General features: G+C 40.8%; 1 pseudogene; it reads right to left on the bottom strand.

Moving 5' to 3' along the window:
• Positions 1-750: 750 nt before the first annotated feature.
• The window catches only part of LOC114032696, a 44,471-nt pseudogene continuing 18,304 nt past the window's right edge, over positions 751-26,917 (bottom strand).

The following is a 26,917-nucleotide window of genomic DNA, read 5'->3' as shown; positions in this document are numbered from 1 at the left end:
TATTTATTTCAGATTTTAGCTTCCTACTAACCATGTTTACTGTCTCTTTCCCAGTCCAAAGATAATTTTTCTCGGCAAAGAAACAAATTCAGAATCAAATAATTCTGCTCTTTCTGTCCCATCTACCCTGAGAAATGGCCCTAACCTAGGGATATGCTGGCAAATGTTTAACAACTGGCTCTCTGAAAAAAAGAATGTACCCATAACATATTTTTGGGGCGAGGGGCTGGCTAATGAAAATATTTGCTGGGTTGATTGAAATGTGTTCACTATCCAGTATATCAGAAACCAGCTACTAGGGCCAAGATTGATTAAAGGAAGGAAAGGACAAAGGAGATAAGAATATGCTTTTGAGATGTAGTAGGGGGTGAGATGAGCTCTTGCCTCATGGCTCCTTGGAATTACCCAGGAAGAGCCAGAGGCTGAGAGTGGGAGTACAAGTCAGGGGCACTAACTTACTCCTCAGAGCTGCAGCCTATCCCATTCCCTCCACTCCTCAATGTATTATTAAGATATAGCACTGCCCCAGGAGCTAGACAAGAGGGCATGTCTGGCTTCCCTCCTAGCCCCAGGTGAACAGGACTGCCCCCAGCAGCAAATGTATTAGGGCAGAGAGGTTGGGGAGCTTGATACTTGGATGGGACCAAGAGGGAAGTGGTTAGGATTAAGGTGGGGGCTCCTCCTTATTTGAGGTCTAGGGGCCAGGGATTTGAGGGTGATGAGGCCCAAGGTGCTGGTCCCATCTCTTGATCAGGGAGCTGGAGAATACAACACAAGGAAAAGAGAAACCACTTGGAAGGGAGACAAGGAAAGCTTTAGGCAGGAGCTCTCTAGGAGCAAGTGCTGCCAATGGTCAGGACATTCCAGAAGATCACAACTAGAAGGAAAAGAGAAGGAAATGAGGCTAATGATAGCTTCCTATACAGGGAGTGATATCTGGAGCCATAAGTCTACATGGCTGCTGGGTGCCTCATGCAGATTTAATACAAGGGCACAAGGGTGGGGTCCAGCCTCTGCCTGTTTAACAGTCTCTAGCACCACAGCAGATGATGAGAAAGCACTCAGGGATGGTAGAAGGCTGGTCCTGTGGGTATAGCATGTAGGAGGAAATTGAAGCTGCAGACAGCTTGTATGACTCCGGAATCTTGGAGTAATCCCATGTGCAGCATTATCACATAGGTGAACTGATGATGACTCGTGTCCACAAAGACATCAGGAGGCTTGAGTGCCCATAAAAGGAGGGGCTGAGGATGTTGTTCTGAACAGAGTCCCCATACTCACTGTTGTTGGGAAGCACCATCCTAAAGCCATGGTCTGACAGGTCCATCTGTCAACGGGCCCGTACCTCAAATAGAGCCCAGTCCCAAGAGGTATTACAATGTGTTGGTCTCTGTATATGCCCAAACTAGATCTCCTAGGTGGTACTAGTGATCTGGGCCCAGACAGGGAATTCCACCTTTAAGAACTTGTAGGACTCAAACCAGTTCACCTCATCATGAAACTAGAGATATGGACAGGCAGTGTCCAGCACAATTTCTCGTGTCAGGATGCTTTGGCTACTGCGCTGCAGGGAGAAATGAACACTGCCTCAAAGGCCTCCTGGAATCCCATTGCAAGGGCTTGGTCAAGCTTCTCGACTGGCTTCCACATCTCCAGATGATAATCCATCATATCTGAGGCATAAGGGAACATCATCAAATATCACAAATTGGTTGCCAAAGACACCTAGGAGATGGTTTTCCTGTCTGAGAAAACCAAAACCAAGGAGTTTAAATAACCTGTGGAATTGAGGTGCTCTCAGATAATGCCATTCTCCAGCATCACAGAGCCATCAGCCTCCTGCACCGCTCTGATGGCATGAGGAGGCCACGCCAGAGCTGGGGCTTGGGTGTAACCCATACTAGGCACGATCACCAGGACCATGTTTTTGGTGTCATTGGCTCCTGGCAGGACCACCGCCTCTACGTGTTCCTAGCACAGTGTGTTGAAAATGAGGAAGTTGCATGGTGGGCATAGATCTCAAGAGCCCGGCTCTCCTCCGCACAGAGACCAAATTGCAGCATTCAGGAGGCGGGAGATGCTGCTTCGAATCTCTCCATAGTCCTTCAGAGCATCATCCACCACCTGCTGAATACAGCTTCCAGGATGCTCATCATGGAACTAGTTTAGGAGCAAGAGCCTCCAGAGGTGCTGTGATTCAGGAGAAGGATACTGGAAAGTTCCACTGCATGCCAAGGCCAGGCTGCTCAAGAGTTCCACATCATGCAGGATCTGTTCACAGTCCTGGTTCTCCTTTTTGATTTGGGTGTAGGTGCAGTTGTAAAGTTTTAGGAACAATTCCTCTACCCACATGCAAAGCTGCCCTGTATCCCTCTCTTCGGTAATGAGAAAAACCATTCTGGGATAGAGAAATACACCCTGGGCAGTCTGTCTGTATCCTTCACTTGTTCCAGCCAGTCTAGCATGGCCTGGGTGGAGCCACCACCCCCATCCCCAAACCCATAGAAGAAGGCATTGTGGTTCACCCTCCTCTTGTCTTTATTGTTGTTCATAGTTTTCAGCATCTCTTCTACATGGCTTTCCATCCCAGGAACCATCATTCTTTTCCAGAAGAAGGTATGATGAGAGAAGGAGTTCACCAAGTTCTAGCTCAGCTTCTGTGTCAGGAAGTGTTGGATGCTACTGCCATGCATGATCTGGAGGAGTTGGACCAAACACCCAAATGTGTCTGGAAGTCAGAACTTAGAACACATTTCCCCAAATTCCTGAAGGAAGAGGTTCTATCCTTGAAGGAACAGTCTCACCCTGGACTCTCCACTGGGAAGGTTCCCATCCATCTCGACCTAAGTGCCCCCCACTGGAATAAACTGTCCTACCCAGACGTACTTCTTGATCTGGGAGTATAAGCTTGGGTAGTACCTCTTCATCTACTCATACTGTGGTACCTAAGAGCAGGAAAATGTGAACTGTGGGTTCTTCTGCATGAGTTGGATAGCTGATGACCAATTATGAGCACATTTCCAGATTGTCTCCTTAAAGTGCCAGAGTCAAGCTGGCAATGACAAACCCCAAACTCTGTTAGCTTTGCTGCTTTTGTGGACTGATTCCTTGAGCACTCCCTCCCTCTGAGGGATTCACACTTGCCTCCAGGGATCTACTTCTTTCATCTTCTCTGTCCAGATGTAGCTGGTCTTCTCACCCAATTTGGTCAAACCCTGGACTGGTTCCCCATTCCTCCACAATAAACCTTCTCTATCACTCTCCCAGATAAGGTGAACTTCATGACCCATCAAAGCTTTGGAGATAGTCAGTTCCACTCAGAACCAGCAGGTCCACCATGTGGGTCCAAAGGTATCACCAACTTTGACCATGTAGAAGTTTTGCTGAATGGCCTGTTCATATGCCATCCATTCCAGTGTCATGAAACAAGACAATGAAGTCACAGGGCAACTATCTGCATAGAGCCTCAGACATTGACTAGCTGTGTGACCCTAGGCAAGTCTCTTAACCTCTTCAGTTTCCTCCATTTTCCTTTGTGTGGTTATTTATCTACTTGCCAAGAAAAGAACATGGCAGTAACACTGGGAGATCCCTACCAAAGGCAGGGCACTGCAATGAACTTGAAATTCTGGACTACCCCGGGTGGCCCATGCTATTATGATCCACACTTTGCAGATGGAGAAACTGAGGCAGGCAGCAGTGAAGTGGTTCAGGCATAGCACTCCACTCCTACATCAGCATCCTGGCCAAAGTGTGTCCTCAGTCCAGGACTGGCTGCAGATGAGAGTCAGAGTTCAGCTCTGTGCCTTCTCCTCTCTCAGGACCTCAGCACCACTGCCCCCCCCCCCCCCCCCCAGAGTGTGTGTGGCCTCAATAGCTAGGTGGTTAGGTGGCCTATGGCATACTTTTAAGTTTAAGCTGCATCATTTACAATTTTTCCATCACTCTCTTAAGTCTATGCAATCAACAAAACTATAAATCAAGCATGGTTTGTAGGCTTTGCTGACTCCCAAGTTGTAAATGTTCACACTGAAAATTTAACAATCTGGTCTCTGGAGCATGTTTGAGATGGCCCCGACACACCCCTTCTTTGAGTTTATGCCTCCACCTAACATAGTTTACAAGTCTTTTTCATTATACTTTGCTTTTTGAGATGGCCTTAACCATCAACTCATTCTGAACTTTATACCTCTTGAGACTCTCACCAGATCCACACTTATCTATTTGATCTTAACCTGCTCTTAGTTCCTTTTTCTTTACATGCTTGTTTAAAATTGAACATTTTTCAATGAGTTGGTTCATTATTCATTCACTTTGGCCTCTTCTGCAGTGTAGGCTTGAGTCTGCCAGATACAATTTTATTGAATTTAACATTAATCTATATCCAAGTGCTTTCTAACTGGTGGAGGGGAAAGATACGTCCAAACTAGCATAGTCTCCCATGCCTTCCAATAATCTGCCCCAAGAAGATTTGAGGTAAAGTTTATAGGAATCTTGAACAAAGAAAAAAGATTTAATATATTAAAATGCAATTCTGAGTTAACATTCCAGAATTACTCAGTTCCTTGCCCTGGACCACTTCTCCTTAAAAATTCCACCCTGTGATCAATATCTTAATCTTCAATTTCTAAAGAAAAGGTGCTGTCCTCAGGTGGGTCATGGTGTCAATCACTCCAGATGGATGGGAAGGCAATGATCACTCTCCAAGGTCAGAGTTAAGCTTGGTTATTACTCTTCCTCCATTCAAAGGAAAGCCTTTGCTTTTGTTCCTCCCACTTGATGAAAGGGAAAAATCTTGGAAAGGCCTGGAGAAAAAATATTTGTAGAGAAAAAGGAGTGTTTTTTTTTTCAATATGCTTCCACAGACAGCTCCCCTTTTCTTCCTCTTTGGAATCATTTGTCTCTAAAATTTCATTCTTAAGAGGTTCTTATCTCTTGTGAAGCCAGATCTATTTCTGTGAAGCCTCTTCTGATCCTCCCAGTTACTAATGATCTGTCCTTTCTTGAAGCTACCAAATAGAGTAGCTATTTGAACTTCTATACAGGTAGGTGGTGAAGTAGGTAGAGTGCTGCGACTGGAGTTAGGAAGACTCATCTCCCTGAGTTCAAATCTGGCCTCCGATACTTACTAGCTGTGTGACCCTGGGCAAGTCACTTAATCCTGTTTGCCTCAGTTTCCTCATCTGTAAAATGAGCTGGAGAAGGAAATGGCAAAACACTGTTTCAATATCTCTGCCAAGAATACTCCAAAAGGGGTCATGAAGAGTTAGACATGACAATGCACATGTTATTTTGTTATATATCATCTTATATAGCATAAATATTATATTTATCATGTACATTGTTAACCTTAAACATAATTATGTGTATATTTGTTTTATGCTCTCTACTAATCTGTAAGCTTCCTGAGGCCATGGACTATGCTATAGTCTACTTACACCCAACAGATATCTTTATACTGTGCTTTGGGTTGCTTGTAATTTTTATATTTTTGTTATATCACAGTGCTCTATGATTTGCAACCATGTAACCATGTTCAGAAAAATATTAGTGTTTTGGAGAGAGAATTGGTTTTTTTTTTTTTTTTTGGTTTCTGCTTTGTTTTGTTTGACAGCAAGCAATTTTAATTTTGACCTTGAAAGTACAGTTCAATTTCTCAAATAGGATACAGCCTGATCTCCTCTGCCTGTTCTATTCAAAGCCCAGCCCATCATCTCTCTTCAGTGCTTGACTTTGACTCACTTCATACTTGGCCAAAAAATTGAGGCTGTTTGCCCAGAGCTCCTTACTCTCCCTTTCTCTTCATATGACATCCCTCTAACATTGTCCCCTTCATATCTTTCTTCCCTCCAGTCTCTGATAAAGAGATGGCCCTTCTTCTCAGGAAGGTTACTTCCTTTCATGTACCCAGATTCTATCCCCTCTTATCTTTTCCAGCAGACTGCCACCACTGTCATTCCCACTCTCTAATCTTTAATCTGTCCCTATCTCCTAGTTTTTTCCCTGCTGCCTCCAAACATGCTTATCATTCCTCCATCCTTAAAAAATCCTTACTACATCCTACCATCCCCACTAGTTATTGTCCCATATCTTTCCTCCCCTTCTTAGTTAAACTCCTTGAAAGAGCCACCCATACTGTGCCTCCACATCTCTTCTCACTCTCTTCTAAACCCTCTGCAATATAATTTCTGACCTCCTCATTCAACTGAAACTTCTCTCTTCAAAATTACCAGTAATCTCCAAATTGATGAGTCTAATGACTTTTTCTCAGCCCTCATCCTTCTCAGCTTCTGTAGCATTTAATACTTTTAATGATCTTCTTCTAGACACTCTTTTCTTTGTGTTTTTGTAATATTTGTCTGAAGAGAACCTTCAAGACTACGTTTTGTTCTAAGTTACTTTTTTAAACAGCAAAAAATAGTTAAATTTTATATTCTCTATCCTTTTTAGCCAGCTTGTGATAGAAGATCCTCTGGTGAAAACCTGCCTGTTCCTTCTTCATGTTTTCTTTAAAGGTTCTCTTAGAGGGGTCTGTAGATTGGGATTCAGGAAGGTAGGGGGAGAAGAGTGGAGAGAGACTTTTGGAGGGGTGTGTGGGATGGGGAGTGAGTGGGTGGGAGGAGAAGATGAGGTAACAGAGATAGGGTAAAAAGAGAGACCGAGAGAAAATACAGTTATCCCTTCCACTTCTCAACTTTTCCCATTGTGGTTTTGGAAATTAAATGGGAATTTTGGGGGAGTTTTGCAGAAGCCGCAGACAACACACGAAGGCCAGCAGATGACACAGAGCCTATGACCAAATACTTAACCCAAATTTTACAATAAGGTATTGTAAACACCTCATAAAAGAAAAAGAAAAAATTCAGACTTCTTCTCTAGTATGAAGGGATGGCCAAAAAGTTTTATGGGGATTTTCTAGATAGCAGGGGCAGCACATCCCTAACCCAATGATGTGGAAGGGATAACGGCAGTGAGTAAAAATCAGATAGAGGAAAATTCACAAATGGTAATCAACTTCAAATGTGAATGGAACATTTATAGCAGCTCTCTTTGTGGTGGTGAGGAACTGGAAATGGCAAGAATCAATTGGGGAATGACTGAACAAGTTGTGGTATATGGTTGTGATGGAATACTACCATGCTATGAGAAATGATGAGCTCAATGATCTTAGAAAGGCATGGAAAGACTTGCACGAAATGCTGAAGAGCAAAGTGAGAAGAAACAAGAGAATGTTATATATAGTAACAGCAATATTGTTTTAAGAAGTCATTTTGACTATTATAAATATACAAATTAAAAATAAAGGACATATGAAGAAAGATGCTATCTATAACCCCAGAAAGCACTGATAAATAGAGGTATGTATAGAGTAATTTTACATACATACATATCTGTGTCTAATGGTAGCCATCTTTAAGATAGGATGGGGGAAGAAAAAAAAAGAAATTTACATGATAACTTTATTATATATTTAAAAGAAATAGCAAGTTGTACATAATAGATTTGCAGTTTCATGTACAATTAACTTTTTTATTATACTGTATTATGGAAATGTTTGTTTTATTCCATAAGTTAAAAATTGTTTTTAATTTAAAAATAAAAAAAATTAAATAAAAAAATGAAGATACTCTTAATAGGGCAGAAACCATTCTCACAAGGATTTTATAAAGGTTAAAAAGTGAACATATGGATTGGTAGTTGCTGATATCTTCTGTTAAAAATGATTTTTCTTGGTAATCTTTGTCTTGGAGACTCAGAACTCCACCCTGCCAGTCTTCTGTCCAAAGTTCTTCAGAAGGACATTTCCAATAATGAGATTGCATTGAATCTTCTTATTTTGGTCAAACTCCAAACCAGTCCTGAATTTGATTTTACCCTACTCAAGTTTGGGTGGAGACAGACTTCCAAGACTGGGGGTGGTATTTCCTTTGATGGCAGGAGATACTGGCCGCTGTGGATGGTGATCTGAAGCAGGTACTCAAGACCTCATTTTGATATGACCTACCTCCTAATATGTCAACCAATCATGGTTGATTGGCACTCCTTGGGAACATCTACTCTTCAAAGGGCATATAAGGCTGTACTCCAAAATCCCAAACAGAGCCAGTTCTGAACTGGCCCCCTTAGGGGTGGCCCAGTTTTGGAATGAACTCTCATGCAATGTGTGTGAAGCGACTTTGAGAAATTAAACTGTGAACACATGTACCCCAATTTCGTTTGTCTCTTTCTTAGAGCAGACTCTGTTTCAAATTGGAGTTCATGGGGTTCGTGGGGTTCAGGGTTCACACTTCTCAAATACCATTAAAGAATAGATGGCATTTATGTAAATATGATAGAAGATTGGACAAGTCTCTGATCCTCTCTGGGTTTCAGTTTCTTTATTCATAAAGTGAAGGGATTTATATTAGAAAAGGAGTTCTAAGACATTTTGTGTCATAGACCATTTTAAAATATTTTGACAACTATATTTTCATATAATTGATTTCCTTTATAATCCTATGCCTCACCAGACTCAAAGGGATCTATGACACAAAATGGCTTAGAATCCCTTTTCTAGTCTAAATACCCTTGCTTTACAAATGAGGAAACTGAAGCCCAGAGAAGATCAGGGTCTTGCTCAATTTCATATCATATTTACAAAAATGTCATCTGTGATGTGCAATCAATTCAATTCAGCAATTATTTATTCAGTGCTTACCATCAGGAAGATAGTCCTTTGGCCCCGGAGGTACAAAGATGGAAGATGGCATAATTCCTGCCCTCAAGAAGTTTACAATCTAATAGGAAAGGTATGGCATGTATACATACAAAGAATAACAATAGCAAACATTTATATAGCACATTTAAGGTTTACAAAGTGATTAACTAATTTATATCATTGACTCCTTAACAACTCTGTGGGTTAGGTGCTACTATTATTCCCATTTTATATATGAGGAAACTAAGTTTCAAAGAGATTAAGTGACTTGTCCAAGATTGTGCAGCTAGTAAGTTTCCAAGGTCAGCTTTTAATCCCCGTTCTCCACTGTACCATAATAACAGCAGAATGTGACAGAAGTCAAGCAAAAGAATAGTCAACATGGGCTAAGAATATTGGAGGGGGGAGAAAGAGGTAGGATTTCACCAAGGAGGGTAACATCTGAATTGAACTGATGTCATGCAAAATTGAATTTGTTAAATGAATAGCTGACTTCTCCAGATACTCCTTCCTCAGACTATAAGAAGGTCTGAAAATTTTCTTTTAAGAAAAAAAGTAGCTGAAAAAGAATGTCGTGAGCATCTACTTGCCCAGAGATACTGACATGTGATAGGAATCCTGTACCATGTGTATATTTTTGTGGGTTGGGAGAGGAATAGTAGCTTTTCTCTTGTGAGGTTTAATGAACAGGATGGTAAAATGTTGGAATAGAGATCTCTTTGGCTTGTTTTATCAATAAAAAGCCTGGAAACTCTTTTTTTCCTCTGGATGGGCACTCATATGACCTATCTCCTAATATGTTGACCACATACTGAGGCATTTTTATATGTTTGGGTTTCCTATTAGTCTGAAAATATTTTCTCATTAGATCATTTCTTCCTTTTTCCTCTAGGACTCTTCTCCTTATGCCATTTCAGATGGAAGCTTCTTTTCTTTTTTTTTTCTTTTTGGAGGCAAGTGGTTTTAAGTGACTAGCCCAGGGTCACCCACTTAGTAAATGTCTGAGGTCACATTTCAACTCAGATCCTCCTGACTCCAGGGCCAGTGCTCTAACCAGTGCGCCACCTAGCTGCCCTCAGGTGGAAGTTTCAATTCCAATACAAACCTATTTCTGAATCGGATTAAGAAGTATGTATCAGCCATGTTTTCAGTGAACTTTTTGTCATTGTGATCTACAAAGCTATGAAAACTATTCCAACAAATGCAGAGCAGAAGGTGAAAAAGAACTTAGAAGTCAATCAAAAAGAAGAAAATATTGAACAGTGGCAGATGAAGAGAATAAAAAGGCCACAGTAAGGGATACCAAGTTTGCATGAGACTATGACGACTGCTAATTGCCTGAACATTAGTGTTCCTACAGTCACGCTTCCTTGACCTGGCAATGTCATCTAATGAGTTAGTATAAACTGGTCTTTCAAACATCAAAAATTTCTTTTCTTTTAACCGTTTTTGGTGGAAAGTTTTCTGAAATATATTATACTTGCTTGTCTTCTCAGACAGAGGATACAGAGGATTAATGTTTTCCCTGTGGTTCAGGGTCACCATGATGGCCTCCATTGTTGTCATGTAACTAAGTGGTAATATAATTGTGTCTGCCTTTTTGTTTTTGTCTCCTGCCTCAATGTCAGGCTGTCAGTTGTGACTTCTGCTGTTGTTTTTTCTACTTCTAACAGCATTTCTACTCTTGACCTTCCCTGATCTCTTCCTACCCCCACCGCTAACCCTCACTTCTTTCTAGTTTTCAAGTTTCTTGCTTCTAATCTCTTCTGAGATGATATATCAGATAGCTAGTTTCTTAGGAACTGTGTGATAAAGGAAGCAGGACAAGTACGTAAAGAGTCAGGAAGATGTGGGTTCCTGTGCCACCTCTGACATGCTGGCTGTGTGACCTTGGCATCTCTCTAAAACAGTAAATTGACAAGCAGATACTGATCTGCAGGGTTGAGTTTCCTTACTGGAAACTCATACAATAAAATCATAGGTCCCAGACAAAAAGAAAAGAAAAAGAATTATATGTTAAATGAGTGTCGTGGGACTGTGAGGCTCAGAGGTATAAAATACTTGACCCTTGGCAGGGAATGTGCCCACTCTTTCCTGATCTTTAGATGCTTTACATATCCCGAGAACTTTTTGAAGGTTGAGGATCTCAAAGTCCAAGACTGATCACTACACTTCCATCCCCAATAAGTGGGATTTTGCTGTATTGGTGATGATTGTTTTATTCCTGACTAATAATGTGATTAAAATCAGCAAAAGTCTGAGGAGAAAATGCCCAAAACCAATCATACAGTAACATTTTAAAACAGGTTTTAACTTTCCTAGTCTAAAGAAATACATTTGTTCTTTTCTATACTTTAGTCAGCTGGGGTTCTCAACTTTCTCGTCTGTCATGGATCTCTTCAGCAGTCTGTGTGTCTATGAACCCCTTCTTAGAATGTTTTTCTGGAGCACATTTTGTGGAGCACAGTGGTGATCATAGACCAGATGATGACTACATCTAGCTAGACAAATTTAACACATTCACATAGCTCAAAAAACTGATTAGTCTGGGGTGGTTCAGGATAAGCCCGGCTCAGACCCCAGCAGGAAAGGCAGTGTGCTTTAGGGGAATGTGGTTCAACTGGGAGTCAGGAGTCCTAGTTTTGAATCTTGTCTACACCAGGATTGACTATATGAGTCTGCTCATAGTTGTCATTGTGATCTACAAAGCTATGAAAACTATTCCAACAAATGCAGAGCAGAAGATGAAAAAGAACTTAGAAGTCAATCAAAAAGAAGAAAATATTGAACAGTGGCAGATGAAGAGAATAAAAAGGCCACAGTAAGGGATACCAAGTTTGCATGAGACTATGATGACTGCTAATTCCCTGAAGATTAATGTTCCTACAGTCACGCTTCCTTGACCTGGCAATGTCATCTAATGAGTTAGTATAAACTGATAAAGGAAGCAGGACAAGTACATAACTTCTAGCAACTAGGTTAAGAATCCCTGCTTAATGGATCTATGATCTCCTTCATGTGGCAATTCCCTGTACTGATAAAAGTCATACCCTATCCATGGGTAATTCTTGTACATATTCTTTCATAAACCCTCCTTTTGAATGTGTTAGGAACCACCCAGAAATCCAGTAGTGGGAGGGGTCCTGTAAATCAAGTCAAGACCTTCTATGTTCCAGGCATTGTGTTAAGCTCAATGAATACAAAGCAAAAGATAACTCCTGCCCTCAGGTGCTCCCAGTCTAATGGGAGGAGACAATAGGCAAACAACGATGCACAAACAAGATGGATAAATTGGAGATAATCACCGAGGGAAAGTACTGAACTCAAGGGAGACTGGGAAAAGTTTCTTATAGAAAGTGAAATTTTAACTGAGACTTGAAAGAAACCAGGAGGTAGAGATGAGAAAGGAGAGAACTCCAGGCATTGGAAACTGCCAAGGTTCAAGACTTTTGCCAACCTACTTTGATCCAAAATTGCCAACTACTGACTTAGGCTGGGGACAGAGATGATGGCAAAATATGACAGCTGCCTAATAAAAGCTGATGTTTATATAGCCATTTTAGGGTTTGCAAAAAATTATTTACGTACTTGAACTCCTCTGAGCCTCCTAACATACCTACAAGGTAGGTACTTTGTTATTGTTGTTGTTGTTCAGTTGTGTCTGACTCTTCATGACCCCATTTGGAGTTTTATTGGTAAAGATACTGGAATGGTTTATAATTTCCTTCTCCAGTTCATTTTACAGATGAGGAAACTGAGGCCAACAGGGTTAAGTGGTTTGCCCAGGGTCACACAACTAGTAAGTACCTGAGGTCAGATTTGAACTCAGGAAGATGAGCACACCTAACTACAAGCCCAGCACTCTACCCACTGTATTACCCAGCAGACTCATAGTTATATAGTCAATCCTGGTATAGACAAGATTCAAAACTAGGACTCCTGACTCCCAGTTGAACCACATTCTCCTAAAGCACACTGCCTTTCCTGCTGGGGTCTGAGCCGGGGCTTATCCTGAACCACCCCAGACTAATCAGTTTTTTGAGCTATGTGAATGAGTTAAATTTGTCTAGTTAGATGTAGTCATCAACTGGTCTATGATCATCATTTTGCTCCACAAAAGCCCCCACTTCCCAGTCTTTATATATCCCTACAACTCCTTATAGCATTTTCATGAGAGGATATTGAGTCTGGCCTAACCACTGAGTCCCAGGCGTAGGTCCCCACTACCCACCATGGCAGGGAAGGGATCACAAGAGAGATCACACAGTCAGCTAAATGACACAGTACATAGAGTATGGCATGTGGGATCAGGAAGGCCTGAGTTCAAATCCAGCCCCAACTTCCCAGTTGTGTGACCCTGGGTAAGTCACTTAATCTGTCTGCCTCAATTTCCTCATCTATAAAATGAGATTGATTAATTAATTAATGAGATTAATAACAGCAGGGTTGTTGTAAAGATGAAATGAGATCAAATTTGTAAAATTCTTAAAACACTAGATAAATCCTAGCTATTGTTATTATCATTCATGCCCACTCATGTTCCCTTATGTTCAGCCAAATTCGTATCTAAGCCTTCCTTATGTTGTTCCTCAAAAATAAAATTTTCATTTCAAATACCATTGGTGGACTTAAGGCCCTTCTGAAAATGTCATGTGAAGTTTTCATGGAATTCTATCCTACACGATTAGAGTTGTAGTAATAATAATAATTAACATTCATATACCACTTAACTATGTGCCACGCACTGTACTAAGTGTTTTACAATTATTGTCTCATTTAGTCCTCTCAACAACCCTGGGAGGTAGGTACTATTGTTATCCCCATTTATAATTGAGAAAACTGAGGCAAACAGAGGTTAAGTGACTTGCCCAGGGTCACACAAGGAGTAAGTATTTGAAGCTGGATTTGCACTCAGGTCTTCCTGACTCCACCTAGCTGCCCCCAAAAGAAGTATTCTATCCTCACCGAATTAGAGCAAGCATCCCTGCAATCCCAGTATGGGAGATGAAATAACAAAATACTGTCCACTTTCATCCACAACTGTGACCCTAGGGACTGAATCCCAAAAGCCCCAAAATAACCCATTTCCTTCACTTCTCAGTGATATTTAGAAACCACTGGCTGGCACTTCATATTTCAGCTATTGTAAGATACAGCTAGTCACGTTTCATTCTTAATACTGCCAGAAGCATTATTTGGAGCAGATGTACACCATTATTCAGCTATAGTGCCCCTAGGCTATTCCTTATTTATAGCCTAAAGCCCCAGGACTTTCAATATGTTTGTACTGCTGTCAAGGCAGAGTAGTCACTGCCACATAGCCTGTAAGGTGGTGCAATTAGCCTAGTACTAGAAGCACCAATTCTGGTCAATGCATTGCCTAGACCAGATGCCATAGCTCAAAAAGAGTTTCTATGTATGAACCAGAAGAAGTTCACCTAGATCTGCATTATCTTCCAATGGAAGCCTGTCACCATTTGCCAAGAAGAATGTGGAGTTATGACTATAGAAGCTGGATTTGAAAAATAAGGCCATCCTGAACTAACCAATCTCTGCCATTGACACCTCTCTACCCAATTTGACCTACGGGTCCACAGCACAATCTGATCTGGATATGGGAAACTGTTCAATGAAAGATGTCCAAACCCTATATGGCTTATATGTCTATTGGTATATGTTCTTCTATTTGTTCAGTTCCCCTGCAGCTGGTCAGAATTCAATATTTCAAGACCTATTGGGTCAGTGATGTGCAGTTTGTCTTTCTGATATCTTCATTTACTTCCAGTACCCTGATGAATTGGACAGCTAGGTGATGTGGTGAACAGGGTACCAGTCCTGAAGTCAGAAAGCCCTGAGTTCAAATCTAAGGAAAAAGTGTCTGAGGAGAAAATGCCCAACAACAGATCTCAGACACTTACTAGCTCTGTAACCCTGGGTAAGTCACTTATCTCTGTTTTCCTCAGTTTCTTCATCTATAAAATGAGCTGGAGAAGGAAATGACATACCATTCCAATATCTTTGTCAACAAAATGCCAAATGGGGTCACAAAGAGTCTATATCTGTATCTGTAACTGAAATGACTGAACAACAACAATACCAATGAACAGGTCTGAATGGTGTTATAATACCTTTGCCCCATTGTTTGTTAACTAAATTGAAGAAATGCACTTTGAAAAAGAAAATTAAATTTCTGAGATGCCTGGGAAGTATATGGATACTACAGAAGCAAGATCAAAATATCTATGTGAGATCTGTCTGTTAAACTGGCAACAGCATTTTTATTAGTATAGTCCTATTAACTGCCCTTAATAACTAACATATATCAATCCCATACCACTTATGTGGTCAGTATCCCACATTTACAAGTTTACATGGACTGAACTTGTGCAGATGTCATTAGAGGTATCAAGTTTCAGACCAAGATCTTTTTTCAAAGTTCAGCAGAGGTGTTGCCTCCTCTGTGAAGCCTTCTCTGATTTCCCTAGTTATTAAAACTTCCCTCATTAAATTACTTTCTATCTGCTTACCTGTGTATCTGTTGCATGCCTACCTTGCCCCTACCTCTCTTTCCCAGCAGAATATAAACTACTTTGAGAGTAGATATTATTCTCTCTTTCTTTGTGTCTCTCTCTCTCTTTCTCTGTCTGTCTGTCTCTCTCTGTCTCTCTCTGTCTCTCTGTCTCTATCTCTTTCTCTCTCTCTTTCTTTCTGGAGACAGATTCTCCCTATCTAACCCAGGCTGGAAGTGCATTAAGTACTCAGGCAGAAGTTTTGACCTGCTGCATTTCTGACCTGGGCCAGTTTACCTCTTCTTAGGCATCCTGGTCGTCCCCCACTCCTAGGTGCTCATCATACTGGTGCCAGACTTAATGCATACACTGTATAGGCATCAGCCCAACTATAGCACAGAACTCCAAATTTCAATTGATCCACCAACCTCAGCCTCCCCAGCAGCAGGGATTGCAGGTGTGTGTCATCAACCCCAGTATTCATGATAAGAGGCACTTAATAAATGTTTTTTAACTATTAGAAGTATAAATACTTTATTTTGTACTACTCACATAATACTGTAATCAGCCCAACATTCAGAATTTATTGATGATGTACTACTCACTCAGCACTGTTCAAAGAGTTAAGGGGATACAAAGAAAATTAAGAAATGGTCGCTCTTTTCCTTGAGGTTCTCACCAAGTAGATGAGTTTAATGTGCACATTGTTTTAGAACTACAGAATCTTTGATCTGGAAAGGACCACTGAGATCATCTATTTCCATCCCTTCATTTGACAATAAGGAAACTGAGGCCTATAAAAGTGAAAAGAGTTGACCAAAAACAATCAAGGAAGTAGCAGAACTAAGGATAGTCTTGAAGTTTCCTGACTCCCAGGCTAATGTTCCTACAACTGTCCTAACACCTTCTTCTTGATTACACATCGTTTTCAGCATTGTTTTGTTGCTCGGTTGTGTCAGACTCTTGGAGACCCCATTTGGGGTTTTATTGGCAGAGATACTGAAGGGTTTGCTATTTCCTTCTCCAGCTCATTTTGTGGATGAGAAACTGAGGCAAATAGGGTTAAGTGACTTGCTCAGGTCACACAGCTAGTAAGTATCTGATTTGAACTCAAGTCTCTTTGACTCCAAGCCTAGTGCTCTATCCACTGCACAATGTAGCTGCCTTTCAGTATAGTAGCCTTAGGTAACCTCTCAAGGGCTTATCCTTATCTCCTAATTTCCCTGTTCTATATGACCCCTTCCTATTTCTAAAGTGATTATCACAGAGTGGTAGAAAAGGGGACAGAAAGTTACCGTTTTTAGTCCACCAACTCAATATCATTCAGCAACGTCCAGCAACAGTCAATAAAGTTTTTGGGATCTTGGGCAAAATTATGAGAAATTCAGCATTCAGGACTAAGGATGCGACACTCCCACTGTACTCGTCAGACCACATCTAGAACAGTTCTAAGCACCACATTCCAGGGAGGATGTTGATAAACTAGAAGCTGTCCAGAGAAGGAACAACTATGGTGGTGAGGGGCATTGAGTTCAGGATATATAAAAGGGTGAAGGAGCTAGGGATGAACCTGGAAAAGAAAAGACTTGGAGGGACATGATGGGTATTTTAAAGTATTTGGAAGTAATAGATTTCCCCCTCATTGGAAGTCTTTGGGCAAAAGTTAGGTGACAGCTTGTTGGATGTGTTATAAAGGAGATTCTTTTCCAAGTGTAGGTTGAATTATATGGCCATTGAAGGCCCCTCCAGCTCAGAAATTCTGTGATCCTATGAATCAGGAAAATTGGGGTTCAAATCTTGCTTCTGGTTCTTAGCACCTAGGTAACTGTGGGCAAGTCATTTAACCCCTCTGAGAATCAGTTTCCTCATCTGTAGTATGGGATAATAATACCTGTAGTAGCTGCTCATAAAATAATCATAGATAATTATAGCAAGGTGTCCAAATGAAATAAAATAAATAAGGGACTTTGCAAACTTTAGAGCACCATTTAATTTGAGTTATTATTATTATTAAATGAAAAACACAGGTTGAGAAGTTATAGCTAGGTTGTGAAATGCAATACTCAAAGGTTGAGCTCTTAAATCCATTAAACTATCAAAATAAATAAAATTAGGGGGTTAGGGAGTCGGGCTAGAGTCTAGTCACTAGACAATTTCTGACATTCCTTTCAGCTCTGACATTCTTTGGTTTTATATTTATGATACATGGGGAAAAGAATTCACTGTGGAGCTTTGAAGGGCCTGGTTCAGGGGTGGGGAATCTAGGGCCTTGAGGCCACATGTGGCCCTCTAGATCCTCAAGTTTGGCTCTTTAACAGAATCCAAACTTCACAGAACAAATCCCCTTAATAAAAGGATTTGTTCTGTAAAAGTTGGACTGTCAAAAGGCAGTACCCAAGGACCTAGGAGGCCACATGTGGCCTCAAGGCCACAGGTTCCCCACCCCTGGCCTGGGTAAATCAATGGAGAGTGAAGAGAATGCTTGTTTCATGGCTGAGAATTAAATGCAGCTTGACATTAGTGGTGGTGAGACTTGTGAGAAGGTTGCAGTATACCACATCCTGCACCACAAGTTGGAGGGTTTACACACAGTTAATAAGTGACTTGTGAAGATGATGCCAATAACATTGCCAACCGATGTTTTATAAGAAAAAAAGGCATTAGCTTTGGCTTCCACTAACTGTCTCTAATAACATTCCATTGCAACTTATTTCCTACCTAGTTCTTACATGGGAAAATAAATTATATTGTTAATGTTTCTATTCAACAATTACAGCATTCCCTTCCCACTCCCTCCTTTAGTTGATTTCAACATCACCTTGCTCTGAGTTATTTATCAGATAATTAGATGTTGGGGACAACCATTCAGCAGATGTACTGCTTAATTAAATACGATGGCACGGCATTCGGAAAAGGAGTAGAGGTGGTGAGTTCTGTCAACTTTCAAGCCTGGTCAAAATTCACAATGTTAATGTCTTACCTCTTAATTCTCTCAAATGTTCAGCAGTGACGTGTCTACACTCTACAGAACACTGTGCTAGGTGAAGAGGGAGATGGAAAATTTACACAACATAGTTCCTGTCCTCAAGGTGCTTACTAGCTGTATATTAGGGAGATAGACACCAACAGAGATAGCTATAAGCACATTTGATAGTTATAAAACTAAATCCTGTGTGAGGTGTGGGGGGAAAGCTTTAAAAAGCATACATCTCTAGCTGCCCCACCTCTATCCTTCTAAATGTTGCCTAAACAGGAGAGAGAGATTGTAGAGAAAGCAACTCCAGACTTTGTTATTCAATCGTTTCAGTCATGTCCGACTCTTTGTTGATCCCATTTGGGGTTTTCTTGGCAAAGATACCATAGGGCTTTGCCAACAAGGTTAGGTGACTTGCCCAGGGTCACACAGCTAGTAAGTGTCTGAGGTTTGATTTGAACTTAGGAAGATGACTCTGTCTGGCTTAAGGCCATATACTCTATCCACTGTGCCACCTAGCTGTCAATTTCTTCATGTCCATATTCAGACTGTCCCTGGGGGTTTTCTTGGCAAAGATACTGGAGTGGGTTGCCATTTCCATCTCCAGTGAATTAAGATAAACAGAGGTTAAGTGACTTGCCCAGGGTCACAGAGCTAGTTAGTGTCTGAGGCCAGATTTGAACTCCAGGCCAGCGCTCTATCCACTGAGCCACCTTGCTGCCTCCTGATTTGGAACTAAGAATCAGTAGAACTGTATTTTAGTCCTGCATCTGCCATTGATTACCTGTATGACCTTGGAGAAGTCATTTCCCAACCCTGGTGATCTATGATTCAGAGCTGTATTGTACCTTAGAGAAAAGAATAGAGATTAGAAGAAAATTACAGCAATGTGTCTCATTACAACAGTCCCACCCTGACCTATTTACACAATCCATTGATGCAGAAAATGGAAAATGACATCAACTTTGATCATCACTGTTCCAATCACAGTTTAACTGTATCAACTGATCTCCCTATTGGGATTTCACATTACTCTTTATGCACTTGACATGTCATTCAAACTGACCTACTTGTCACTGTTTCCCATACAGGGCATTCTGTCTCTTGCCCCTCTACATTTATATAGGCTCTTCCCCTTGCCTGCCCCTTCTCTTCACCTCCACCTCTTAGAATCTAGATCCCTTCAAGGCTTAGCTCAAATGCCACAACCCAGAGGAGACTTTCCCCCTGTCTTTCCAGTTGTTAATATTCTTCTCTGCTCTGACAAAGTACTTGGTATCTCTTCTTCACATATGCTGTATTTACTTATCTATGTACATGTTGTTTTAGAATATGAGCTCCTTAATGCCAGACTGTTGTTTGAGTTTTTGTTATTGTTTTTGCATCCCTAGCACTTACCATAATGGATGGTATGTAATACTAGGTATTAACTGCTTATCATATTCAATTGTAGTAAACTGGACCCAAGTAAACTGATAGAAAGCAGTTGCCACAAAGAAGAGGTTTAAAAAAAAAGCCCACAAATAGTTTCAGTGTGCCAGCACTTGATCTTGGCAAGCTAGAAGACATGGCAGTAAACGACAATATCAATTTAGAAGGCTCATTTTTTAAAAATACAGAAGAAGATGGCAGATATTATCAATATTACTGCTTCACCAAACAGTGAAAATCCATGGGGACTGGGGGGAAGAGGGACAAGGAACCCAGGGCACTGTTTGACTATTAATTTCCAAAAAGCTTGGCATGAAACCAAACTAAACCAGGTCGTTCAAAGATGTGGAAGAAGGATCTGGTTAGTTCTCCTCGGCCCTAGAGAACAGAAGCAATAGATGCATGTTGTTAAGAGGCAGATTTAGGTTGATGTCAAGGAGGGAGGTAGGGGGTTCCTCTCCATTTGAGGGCTTTAGGCAGAAGCAGGGTGACCACTGGTCAGACATGCTGTTGCTGGGATTCTTTTAGAGGTGTCAGATTAGGTGGATGCTGAAGTACTTTCTAGCTCTGAAATTCTGTGATTCTGAGAAGAGAATTTATAAATTATGTTCAAAGTTGTTGTTTAGTCATTTCAGTTGTGTCTGACTCTTTGTGAACCCTTTTGGGGTTTTCTTGGCAAAGATATTGGAGAGGTTTGCCATTTCCTATTAAGTGTCTGAGGTCAGAATTGAACACAAGAAGATGAGTCTTCCTGACTCCAAGCCCAGAGTTCTATCCACCACCACCTAGCTGCTCTAGACTGTAAGGTGAACAACAATCAGGCAGAATATAGAACAGATTTGCCAACCTGCATTTCTGACTGTTCTAATGAGATAAAAGAAAGCAAATAATACATGAGGTCTAAGCTGAAATACAAACAGAAAATCATCTTTTGCAAAAAAAAAAAACCCCAAAACTACAGAGAGTATTGTTGAGTTTTGGACAGTGAGTACCTTTTTGGAGGATCAAGAGGACAATAAGGACGAGGATTAAATGAGATGAGTTGGGGAGGGGGTTGTAATCTAGGGAAGGGACATCTCTATCAAAGTCTCAGACTACCTACCTGTCAATGATGATAGCCAAAGTCCTTAACAGACACTTCCGAAGGGTGTCTAAATTTCTGATAAAGAATAAACACCAATACCAATTTAAAACTTCCTCAGACAGTTCCAGTATCACCTGAATGCAATTATAGAACAGTAAACCTTTTGTTTTTATGAGGAAGTCTGTGACTCTGGGCTTTCTCACTGGAGATAACTGACATCCAGGCTGGGTAAAGGAGAGTACTTGGCATAATAAGCCCCAGAGATAAAGTGAGCTTCGGGTTTCTTTCCATCCCCTGGAACATACTCCGTTAAATACAAATAAGTAGGCTGGAGCTGGCTGGTGGGGAGGGGGTCCCCCTATATAACTAGATGTTAGTGGAGTTTTAAAATGTTTATTATTATTACAAGTATATGGATTAGGACTGGAGAGAAGTATTTACAGCATCAAATTATTTCTTTAATATTTCAATGCATCTGTGATCTCATCAGTCAATCAAGCATTGACTTGCTTGCAAAATCAAGCATTTAAGTATCAGGTACCATACTAAGACACTGGAGTGATATGTTATGGATATGTTTCAAAATGAAAATGAACCTGCCCCTTGCTTTTAAGGAGCTTAGAGGAAATTAGAGAAAATGATGTATACATATGTAAGTCTACACAAAAACATACAAAATTAATACAAAGTGACTGCTGAAGAAGGAAGCATTAGCAGCCAGGGAGATCAGGAAAGGCCTCATGGAGGAGGTAATGTTGAACCAAACTTTGAAGGAAGCCAAAGATTGATTTTAAGAGATGGAGATGAGGAAAGAGGAAACGCCAACCACTAGGACAGCCTGGAAAATCACTCAAAGGCAAAACTGGAAAACAGAATTTGTGGAATAGCAAACAGACCAGTCTGGCTAAACTGAAGAATTCATGAAAGTGAGAAATACTTAATAAGTCAATAAGGGTAGGATGGATCCAGGTTGTGAGGCACTTTAAATACAAAGTAGTGGAATTTGTACTTGATCCCAGAAGTAATAGGAAACCACTGGGGTTCATTGAACAGGGAAGTGAACTTATCCATAGCATTCAAAACTTCTCCATTTGCTGTAACCAATGGTTTTATGTATGGGAGCTGTGGTACTATTTGATGGTACCTATGTTTTCTTGGTATTAATTGTTGGGCCAAAATTAGCACAAACAGCAGAGAAATGATCTATACTTTGTTACATCTCAGCTTCAGAGGCTACATTGAGTGCATGATCATCTGCAAACAAAAAATCATGCATCAACACTCCCTCCACTTTGGTCTTGGCTTGTAACCTTTTTGAGTTGAAGAATTGTAGTAGTAGTGCAGTAGCTTGACCTTGATGCCATCTTTGTCCTCATTGAAGATGTTTGACAACGTGGCTAAAAACATCATGCTAAAAAGCAAAGGAGTAAGCACACAGCCTTGTTTCACTCCATTGGTGACTAGGAAAACATGAGAGCATCGTCCATTATCCAGAACCTGGGCAAGCATGCCATCATGAAATTGACATACAATACTGAAGAACTTCTCTGGGCAACCAAATTTTGATATAATTTTCCATAAGCCCTCATGATTGACAATATCAAAGACCTTGGCTGGATCTGCAAACATCGTTTATAGACCTCTCTTCTGCTCCTGGCATTTGTCCTGGAGTTACTGGGCAGCAAATACCATACTGACTGTTCTGAAGCCCTTTCTGAAGCCACACTGGCTCTCAGATAGATGACCTGCTTCCAGGTGAAGGATCAGCCTATTAAGGAGGATTCTGGCAAGAATCTTGCCAGCAGTGACTAAAAGAAAGACCCCTCTGTGATTATCACAGGACAATTCATTCCCTTTACCTTTGTAGAGATGGAAAATGGATGCATCCTTGAACTCCTGGGACATAACCTCCTCTTGCCATATAACCCAGAAAATTTCAGTCAGCTTTTGTACGTGCAATGGACTCCCCACCTTGTAAATCTCAACTAGAATAAAATCAGCTTCAGATGCTTTGCCACATGAAAGGAGCCTAATGGCATTCAACACCTCTTCTTCAGTTGGAACTTCAGCTAGGGAGGGATTGACTTCAACCTGAGGTAAATGGTCAATGCCTTCAGCATTGATTGATGATTGTCTGTTGAAAACACTATGGAAGTGCTCAAACCATTTCTCTAGCATCACGTCCTTATCACTAATCAATGTGGCTCCATCAGCACTGAGTAGAGATGCACCATAGGTCTTCAGCCCATAAGTAGCCTTCTGGGCATCATAAAAGCACTTTGGATTGTTACTATCAGCATAAAACTAAATTTCATCTGCCTTCTTACTGAGCCAAGAATCTGGAACCTCTCTAAGCTTTGCTTATACTTTACTTTTGATGGAATTAAATGCTGCCTTCTTAGAGATGGATGAACTATCCTGCTGGTAAACCCTGTGGAGTTCTCATTTTTTTCATTTAGCAGCTTCTGAATTTCCCCATCATTTTCATCAAACCAGTCTTGATGTTTTCGAGTGTTCTGACCCAGATGAGCAAATGCAGTGCTATACACCAAATCTCTGAAAGCTGCCCACTCCATTTCTGCTCACTGTTGCCAGCTATGTGTTCGCTCAACTTTCCCTCCAAGATAACAACAAACTTCTCACTCAGAGAAGCACTCTAATCTGTTGACATTAATTCTTCTGGTAGTAATTTGGCCTTGTGGCTACTGCTTTTGCTCAATAAGAATATTGGAGAAAATAAGTCTGTGATCAATTCAGCACTCTGCATCATACATTGCCTTCATCACTTTCACATCCTGTCTGTCTTTTTTTTTCTGTACAATGACAGTCTATTAAATGCCAGTGTTTGCTATGAGGGTGTATCCATGAAGTTTTATTGTGTTTAGGTAAATGGAAGACAGTGTTGGTGATGAGAAGGTCATGAGATGCACAAGTCTTTAGTAGTAACTGACTATTACTGCTGCTACTTCCAACCCCATTCCTCCCAAGCACTCCCTGCCATGTCTGGTATTCTGAGCCTACTCTAGCATTAAAGTCACCTAGAATTATAAGCTTGTCCTCTTTTGGTACATTGATGATAAGGGTCTCCAGGTCTTCATTAAATTTTTCTTTGACTTCATCAGGGTTCATCATGGTGGGAACATAGGCACTCATGATGGTAGCGTGGCATTTTCCTGCAAGTGGCAATTGCATTGTCATGAACCTGTCATTCACTCTTTTTGATGGGCATACAAGCTTATTGACTAGATTAGTTTTTATTGCAAAACCTACACCAGCTTCACAGCACTCCCCTTCACTGTGGCCACTCCAGAAAAATGTGTGTCTAACACTGACTTCAATAAGCTGGCCTTCATTTGCTCTCTTTGTTTCACTCCAGGCTGCTCATTAGATGCGATGCCTGCTGAGTTCTCTTGCAACAAGAGCTGTTCATCTTTCTGGTCTACTGAGTTCTGTGTTGTCTGTAAGTGTGGGCACATTCCACATACCAATGGTGAGTGGAATCATCTTTGCAGAAGTTTTTGTACGTTTTTTTGTGTTTTGACTGTAGGTGGGATCCCCACCTGCCATGGAAATCAGGCCAGGGTTGGGTAAGCGGACAATTTTTAGGGCACTTTTTCTAGCCCCTTCCTCACAGCAGGAGATGAGCAGTGCAATCCTTAAAAGGTTGTTTAGACACCCGGTGGACTGCTGAATCCCACTGCTGCTTCTAGTGAGTAGTTGACCCTATGGCATGGGCCTCCTGTGTGCAGGGTTGTGACCATAACTCCCAGTGTATCTGCACCTGCTGCTTAGTCACTTGCCTGTCACCACAGGACTTTGAGATAGGTAAAAAGGGTAAAAATTATATGAGTGATGTCTTTTGATCCATGCATAAATTGGATTTAAGTGAGGCAGAGATGCACGAAGTTGTTGGCCTTACTCTCTCTTCCAGAGTCCATCCAGTGGCAGGACAGAATCAAGATGACTGGTGATGGCTCAAGATGCAGTGGATGGCCTCTTCCATGTCTAACCAAGCTCTAAGCACTGCATAGTGCCCCTTCAGCTGCCTTCATGGCAGTTGGAACAAATTGTTCTCATCCGTCCATTTCACCAGGGGAAGTCTTCGCATGCTTGGGATAGACACCCCCAACTCACCAATAGGTTTGAGACCTCTTGGTTACCCTCAACCTGGTTTAGTCCACCTGCTGAAAAGGTTTACTGGGGTGTGGCCACTATGCATGCTATGACTTCTTGAAGCCACAGGTGAGAGTTAGGTTGGTCAGATAGACACGAAAGGTGGAAAGCAGCCCTGAAAAGGGCATGGCATCACTCACACCAGAGGTACTAGTCTCCCCTGAACATATCCTACACCCCCTAGCACATGGTAGGCACTGTATAAAGGCTTACTCTCTTTCCCTTCCCTAAAAGAATATGACTATCAAGTTTCAATACAAATTTTGTTAGAGACAAAGCTTTGTTTTTTTTAATTAATTAATTTATTTTTAGTTTTCAACATTCACTTCCATAAGCTTTTGAGTTTTAAATTTTCCCCCCTCCCTCTTCTACCCCCTCCCTAAGATGGCATGCAATCTACATATACATTCCTATTAAACATTTTCACATCAGTGATGTTGTAAGGAAGAATTAGAACCAATAGGAGGAACCACAAGAAAGAAGAAACAAAACAAAACAGAAGAAAAAAAAAGAGCAAATAGTATGCTTCAATTTGCATTCGGATTTCCATAGTTCTTTCTCTGGATGTGGATAGCATTTTCTATCATGAGACCTTTGGAGATGTTTTAGATCCTTGCATTGCTGAGAAGAGTTAAGTCTATGAAAGTTGGTCATTGCACAACGTGGCTGCTACTGTGTACAATGTTCTGGTTCTGCTCACTTCACTCAGCATTAGTCTGTACAAGTCTTTTCTGAAGTCTGCTGCTCATCATTTTTTATAGGACAATAGTATTCCATTACATTCATATACCACAACTTGCTTAGCCATTCCCCACTTGATGGGCATCCCCTTAACTTCCAATTCTTAGCCAATACAAAAAGAGTTGCTATAAATATTTTTGTACTGTGGGTCCTTTTCCCATTTTTATGATCTCTGGGATACAGCCCTAGAGGTGCTATACTGCTGGGTCATAGGGTATGCACATTTTTATAGCCCTTTGGGCATAGTTCCAAATTGCTCTCCAAAATGGTTGTATCAGTTCACAACTCCACCAACAATGCATTAGCATTCTAATTTTCCCACATCTTCTCCAACATTTGTCATTTTCCTGTTTTGTCAAGTTTGTTAGCCATGGTTTTTTTTTTTTGAAATAGAAATGTATACTATGAAATCATTCAATAAATATTTATTAAGCGCCTACTATGTGCCATTTATTAATCACCTACTATGTGCTAAGTGCTGAGGAGACAGAAAGAGGCAAAAGATAGTTCCTGCCCTTAAGAAACTTATAATCTAATGGGAGTGACAACATGTAAACAAATATATACAAAGCAAACTATATAGAGAAGATAAATAGGAAATAATTAAGAGAGGGAAGGTACTAGAATTAAGAGGGGATGGGAAAAGTTTCCCATAAAAGATGAGATTTTAGCTGGTACTTAAAGGAAGCCAGGGAAAACAGTGGGTAGAGGTGAGGAGGAAGAGCATTCCAGGCAAGGGGGATGGACAAAGATAATGCCCAGAGCTTTTCTCATATGACTGGGCTCTCCAGTTCTTGATTCTTTGTCCTATGTGATATCAACAACTTAAGGAAAGATGTCTCTTTATACCCTCTAAAGGAGTTCATATAACCTGGGGTATAGAGAGTGGCTACTGAAGGGCCACCTTCACTTTTGTTGGGAGGAGTTTTGGATATGAAGGTGAGAGGCTCTGGGTTTTAATCCTGGCTCTGCCACTTACTCTATGTGTGACCTTGGGTGATCCACTTAATTTCTTTGGGCCTCAGATTCCCAGCCTCAGTTTCCTTATCTGTAAGATGGGGATAAAATGTGTAGTGCTTAACTCACAGGGTTGTTGTGAGATGAAAATGAAATCAGGGAAATGCTTTGCAAACTTTAAAAATACTAAAAATACTGAATAAATACTTAAAAATAATAAATAAAAATGCTAAATAAATACAAAATAAAAATACTAAATAAAAATACTAAAATACTAAATACCAAATAAAATACTAAATACTTATAAAGTGCTTATCAACCAATAATCCTGTGAGATTGTAGTACACACA

This window comes from Vombatus ursinus, unplaced genomic scaffold (genome assembly GCF_900497805.2).
Source record: "Vombatus ursinus unplaced genomic scaffold, bare-nosed wombat genome assembly UNPS02005659.1, whole genome shotgun sequence".
Classification (NCBI taxonomy): Eukaryota; Metazoa; Chordata; class Mammalia; order Diprotodontia; family Vombatidae; genus Vombatus; species Vombatus ursinus.
Note: the sequence above shows the minus strand (reverse complement) of the source record. Positions and strands in the feature narration are given on the sequence as shown.